This window comes from Oryctolagus cuniculus, chromosome 18, assembly GCF_964237555.1.
Source record: "Oryctolagus cuniculus chromosome 18, mOryCun1.1, whole genome shotgun sequence".
NCBI lineage: Eukaryota > Metazoa > Chordata > Mammalia > Lagomorpha > Leporidae > Oryctolagus > Oryctolagus cuniculus.
The window spans coordinates 22,984,492-22,990,847 of NC_091449.1; the positions used below are offsets into that span (position 1 = coordinate 22,984,492).

The window sequence follows — 6,356 nt, forward strand, 5'->3', positions numbered from 1 at the left end:
CCCGAGAAGAGCCGGCCGGCGGTGTGCCGCTCCCCTGCGGAAGTGGGGAATGTGGCCAGGGGGAACTGCCCTTCCACGGAGGTGGAAGGGATAGTAGCCAACCCGGGAAGAACCAGCAGCCAACCCGGGGAGGGCCGAGCAGACGAAAAGAACAGCGCAGGGTCCTGTGTTGCTCCTCCACGAAGAGGGGGAGCGACACCGGATCATCTTTGTTTTGGATAATGAGCTTCCTGCACACCCCAGGGCTGTTGCGGCTTCGACAACAAGGATCCACGTTCATCTGCAGGCGTTTGAGGGATGGCGTGTCCCCAGAGGCGTGGCTACACCAACAGGGGCCCTTCATTTCTTCTGGGCAATCGTCTCTGATCCCTTGTGGCCCAGTACAGGCTCAGCCCACTGCCCTTACTCATCTCCTACAGGGTATTAGGAGAAGCTCAAGGTCATGGCAGCTTGGGAATTCATGTGTGATCTGTGCAATCAGGGTCTAAGTGTGTGTGTGTGTGAGAGAGAGAGCGAGAGAGCGAGAGAAAGAAACCGAGGGGAGGGAGATAGTGCTAGATCTGCCTGAATTTTACAAAAATGGTGGAATGGAGCTGGTACTGTGGCATAGAGGGTAAAACTGCCGCCTGCAGTGCTGGCATCCTATATGGGCACCAGTTCAAGTCCTGGCTGCTCCTCTTCCGATCCAGCTCCCTGTTTCTAATGTGCCTGGGAAAGCAGTGGAAGACGGCCCAAGTGTTTGGGTCCCTGCACCTGCATGGGAGACCTAGAGGAAGCTCCTGGCTCCTGGATTCAGATCAGCCCAGCTCTGGCTGTTGCAGCCATTTGGGGAGTGAACCAGTGGATGGAAGACCTCTCTCTCTCTCTCTGCCTTTCAAATAAATAAATATATCTTTTAAAAAATGGTGGAATGCATTAGCAGCTTTTCTCAGCCATATGGCAAAAAGAGGTGGAGAATTATCATTGCTTGTAAAATTGATTTTAATCAGGGCGGCATGTGAGGAGGGCAGTGGGGGCTCATCGTCCATCAGTACTCTGAACCTTCTGGGAAGCATTATTTGACTTAACCTCTTTATTTTTGAGTAGGGCAAAAATTCTAATCCGCCTCACGATGTTGGACAAGCCCAGCTTTTTTCGATGTTGCATATCCTGCAACAGGTCATGGTCACACATGTATTCTGGAGAGAGTAGCTTGGTGGGTTTGTGGTAAAGCAGGTACTTGTTCAGATGGCTCTCCTCTTGCCATATGGCCTCCAGGTGATTGGCTTTGTCTATCATTATGGCCTGGTGACAGGCCTCGGTGAGCCTGTAAACCTCTGCTACTGACCCTCCAAAGAAGGCCCCAATGTAATAAAAGTCCCCTTCGTCCTCAGGGATGTAGGCTTGCGACTCAGGCCGGCGTTCATTGCTGAAGGAGTACCGGCTTACCGCCATGAAGTCCGGGTGGATGGTACCAAACAGAGAGGAGAGGATCTCCACGCCCACGTGGTCCCTGAACTCCATGTCCACGTCGGCACACACCAGGTAATCCACCTCCTTGAGGAAGCGCTGGCGGGCGCCGCGGCTGATGGCTCCCATGCGCTGCATGCTGATGTCCTGCCAGCGCTGGTGGCTCTGGGTCCTGAGGACGATCACCCGCCTCCCGCCGGGGAGCGGGAGCTGAGGGACCAGCTCGGGTTGGTCAGTGAAGACGTAGTAGTTCACCCTGTGGCCGGCCATGAAGTACTTCTCCGCACTCCTCAGGAAGAGCTCTAGGAAAGACATGTAGTTTTTGACAGCAAACACAGTTAACCCAATGGTAGCATTCTGGAGCTTGAATTGCGCATTCAGTAGGTCAATGTCGAAAGTACCTTCCCACACAACTGGGGCAAGCCAAGGGGTGAGGACGAGGACATCCCTCCTAGAGGGAGTTAGTGCATCTGGCTGCAGATAATTCGTGTGTGATTCTCCAACAGCTGTACGTGTCCCAGCCAGCAAGCTTTTAACATGCTGGCTCTTCGGATTCCAGTAGCAATAGTGAAAGGTGAAGGTTATACCTGTCAGGAGGAGAATGATCACTTTATGAGATGCGTAGCATGGCCCAGGCAGTATCTTCAGTAGCTTGGCCATGGCTCCACTGCTGATGATGTAGGCGGGCTCTCTTAGATGCTGAGTGACACAAAGGACAATGCATGGACAAGGAGGTGCCCACACCCCTCCTGCTGTTCCTAGAACCTACCTCCGTGCAAGGGCCACCCGACAGCAGGACATACAGGGTCCCCTGGTGGAGGAAGATTCCAGAACGTCACACAGCAGATGTCTCAGCAGCTTCGTTTTCATTTGAGGCTATGTCAAAGAACCAGATGACAGGCCACGATCAACGCACGCCTAGACCTTCTGGGCCGGAAGTCAGGGCTCCTGAAACAGGTGCAGGAGACTGGCCCCAGGGAGGTCACAGAGCCAGGTAAGGACAGAGATTGTGATGAAAGCAGGGCAGGGCAGGAGCCACCAAGGAGCCTAATCCAGGGTCCAGTGATACTCCATAGTAGAGAAACCTTCACATAAGCACCACGTTTTCTAGAAAAAAAAAAAATCCATACAGTTGAGACCAGACTGTCTTCAAGGCCACAGCTGGTTGTGCCTGATGTGCTCGACCATCTTTCACAAAGCCTGACCCGGGAACCCTCCCAGGGGAGACGAAGACCTGATCAAGGGCTCTTTTCCTTCATCCTAACAATCACTTGCCCGACACTGAGTTTCCTTAGCTGGCTGCAGGTCCATGCTTTGCATAGGCTGCTACGCTGCATGTGCCTTACCTGTGGGCTCTGCAGAACAGGCGTGCGTGTGGAAGCCCCGCCCTCCTCCTCACCGGGGAGCAAATGGGCTCAGAAGCATGCGTGACGGACCATGTGTGCACGGCCAAGTGGCAACCACCGAACCCACTGGGTCAACCGGGATCTGGGAGCGTATCCCTGGCCACCTATATTCTGATCCATGGCCTCGCCTGGATATTCTTTGGGATTTCGACTTTTGGGCTGTTTTCCCAAGTCTGGTTCCTTTGGTAGCCTGCCTTGGGCTTCCGCATCAACTGATTTCCAGACAGAGCCCTCACGCTGGGGAAGGGAGGCTGAGTCCCCCTTCATGGGGGACTTCTGGGCTCATCCTGTTGCCCACACGTACACCTCCCAAGTATCCCAGCATGACCCTCCTGGCAAACGAAGGCTCTGACACGGACCCCTGCTGCCCCTCTGTGCGATGAACAGCAGGTGGAAAAGGGTCCCAGGGTGGGTAGGGAGCGTCTGTCCCCTCCTCTGGGAAGCTGCTCCGTGACACTTTTGCTTCTGGCCATCACAGGAGAGGGTGGCCTCAGGCAAGATGTGTCCCGGTGTTCTGGAACCTTCTTAGGGGAGTTGTGAGTCTGTTAGGTGAGGAAGGGCTGAAGGGCTTTGATGAGTACATTTTGAGGGATGGCCCTTTTGCCTTTTGTGGTCAGGATTGCGACTTTTCCCCGCTGTGTGTACCATGTGAGCACAGTCATTCCTGACTGAGATGACAATGTCCTGGCAAAATACCAGGACAACCCCGTGAGGCTGCAGATGCCTGGATGATGAAATCACAGCAGAGCAAGGAGCAGGTCCTCCGTGTGCTGCGGCTGTGGCTTGGCTGTGCACCTGGTCCCTGGGGAGTCCCCTGAACCTCAGGACCAGTGGAGGGGAGACGTGTTGCCCTGCTCACCATGACCCTTCCCTGGGAACAGTGGAGGTTAAAGAACCTCACAGAATGAAAAGGTAGAGAGGACCAGGACCAGCCCTGGAGCAGGGAAGGACCAGGAGTGGAGACCCGAGGGAGCCTTTGACCCCTGCGGCAGGTGCGTGCCCACTAGCCTGAGAACCTCCATGCTCTCCTGTCTCCATGAGACCTCCTGGGGCTGGTCTCCTGGGTCCAGCTTCTCCGTCCCAGATGCCTGCCTCCTCATCAGAACTTTGATACCAGCAGCTTTCATTGTCCAAACACCTGTTCTTTTGTCATAGTTCCCCAAACTCTTTATCCCAGGCTTTCCTGACCTTGTTTGCCCTTGGGAGATTCTTAGAGATTCTTGCAGACTATTCTGTGGCTCACCCGACAGGAGACATGGCAGCCACCCTAGGATAACCCCTTTACCACTGATCCTGAGGCACGAGACGCTCCAAGATGAGAGGCAGAGGATTATGATGAGCTTCAAGATGGGAGTCAGAAGGTGCCAGCACCACTCCTACCCTCTCCTTGGTGCCCACAGACTCACTGAGAGCCTTGGCAGGGCCTCCTTTACGTCAGCTATAGACTGGCGCCCTCGCCCCTCCATGGTGAAGTCACCTCCGCTTTCCGTAGTGCGCTGGAGGAAGCATACTGAGAGTGGCCCGGGCACTCCTGGGGACGTTCTTGGGTTGTAGGAGATTGAGAGCGATCCGTCGTACCCCAAAGTTTCCTTTCCCCAGGAGAGTTTTGCAGAATGACTGGACGTCTCTGACCCCTTGGGACCTCACCGGCTTTCAGAATCCCCTCTTTCTCAGTGCACAGTGTGCTCGGGCTGTTTGTGTTGATAGATACGCTGTGGCCTGGAGCCGTAAGAAAGCCACTTGCAGCCTCCCTAGGTCGTCCCAGCAGCCTGGCACTCGCCGTTATTTGTAAGATCTGAGCAGGAAATGTCTCGTGATTCACGGCTAAGTGTTTCACCTGTGATTGGGCTTTCGGGGGATGACCGTGTCGACAGAGACTGTCCACGACTTTGACCGGGGCTATGGTTGCGTGCATTCAGGACATAGCGCCTCCACTGAACTCGGAGCAGGGCGGGGGGTGACATCACTGCGGCAGGGGTGTCTGGGCACTTCTGTGGACCAGGAGCTGCTGGCCACATGTGTCATCTGCCTGATTTTAGCTTCCTACCAGCCTTGACACATGGAAGTAATCCTCCCAGTCTTGCACGTGGGGGAGTCACCCGTGCAGAACGTCACACAGCCACTGGGCAGCGGACTTACCCCTGCGCCCAGCGCTGGAGAGACCAGCTCACATAACTCGGTGTCTAACGCACCTTACAGACCACCTCTGGGCTCCTGATTCGTGCCTTAAAAATGGGAGTACTCTCCTGTGTATAAAGTTGATTGAAGATGGATCTTAGTAGAGAATGGGACTGGGAATGGGAGAGGGAGGAGGTGGAAGGGGTAGGAGAGTGGGTGGGAGGGCAGATATGGTGGGAAGAATCAATATATTCCTAAAGTTGTACTTATGAAATGCATAAAGTTTGTATTCCTTAAATAATAAGTTTCTTTAGGGGAAAAAAATCTCACTTAATGGGCGTGGGCCCCTGCACCCACCTTGCAAGACCCACCTTGCAAGACCTGGAAGAAGCTTCTGGCTCCTGGCTTTGGATCAGCTCAGCTCCAGCCTTTGCAGCCAGTTGGGGAGTGAAACAGTAGATGAAAGACCTCTGTCTCTGTCTCTCCCTCTTTCTGTCTGTAACTCTACCTCTCAAATAAATAAATAGTCTTTTTTTTTTTTAAATGGGACCACTTCCTCCCATGTCCATGGCTGTGGTGAGTCCAGTGTAAAATAGTGGGTGAAGGGGACCCTTACTGCCAGCACTGTTACATGGGAAACACAGAGGTGTGATTCTGGGGTATGGCACAGCTGCTGAGCCTAGCTGGTACTGCCATGCCTGTCTATCCCAGCGCCACCACCCAGTGGGGAGCTCAGCTGGCCCACATGTGACTACGGCAAGTCTCACATGCCGAGTTGTGTTGCTGGGCCCAGAGCTTCAAACTCCTCCTCTGGCTCCACTTTGTGGCATCAATTCTGGAGTCATTTAAGGAATGCCTGCTGTATGTTATCTAGAAGAGAATCATTTAGATTCAAAGACACAAACAGGTTGGAAGTGAAAGGATACAGAAAGTTAGCTGATGACAACAGTAACCAAATGAGAGCTGGGGTAGCTATACTTCCCTCCACAAATAGACATTTAAGTCTAATGCCATTGTAAGGGGAAAGGAAGGACATTTCACACAAACAGAAGGTTCAGTTTATCAAGAAGAAATGGGTGGACATTTGGCATAGCGGTCTTGATGTCTCTTGCGGCCTGTATTTCGTATCAGAGTGCCTGTCTTGGTTGCACTCAATTCTAGCTTCTTAGCAATGCACATCCTGAGAGGTAAAAGGTGGTGGCTCAGGTGACTGGGTCCCTACCACCCATCGGGGTAGCCAGCTTGAGTTCCTGGCTTTCATTTTTGGCCTGGTTCAGCCTGGCTGTTGTAGGAATTTGGGGCATGAACCAGCACATGGGAGATCTGTCTCTGTCTCCATCTCTCTCTCTGCTTTTCAAACAAAAATAAATTGAAAAAGAATGT

At 53.3% G+C, this 6,356-nt stretch overlaps 1 pseudogene; it reads right to left on the reverse strand.

Moving 5' to 3' along the window:
- Positions 1 to 947: 947 nt before the first annotated feature.
- Positions 948 to 2,568, reverse strand: LOC127489226 (histo-blood group ABO system transferase 2 pseudogene; annotated as a pseudogene).
- Positions 2,569 to 6,356: the final 3,788 nt, after the last annotated feature.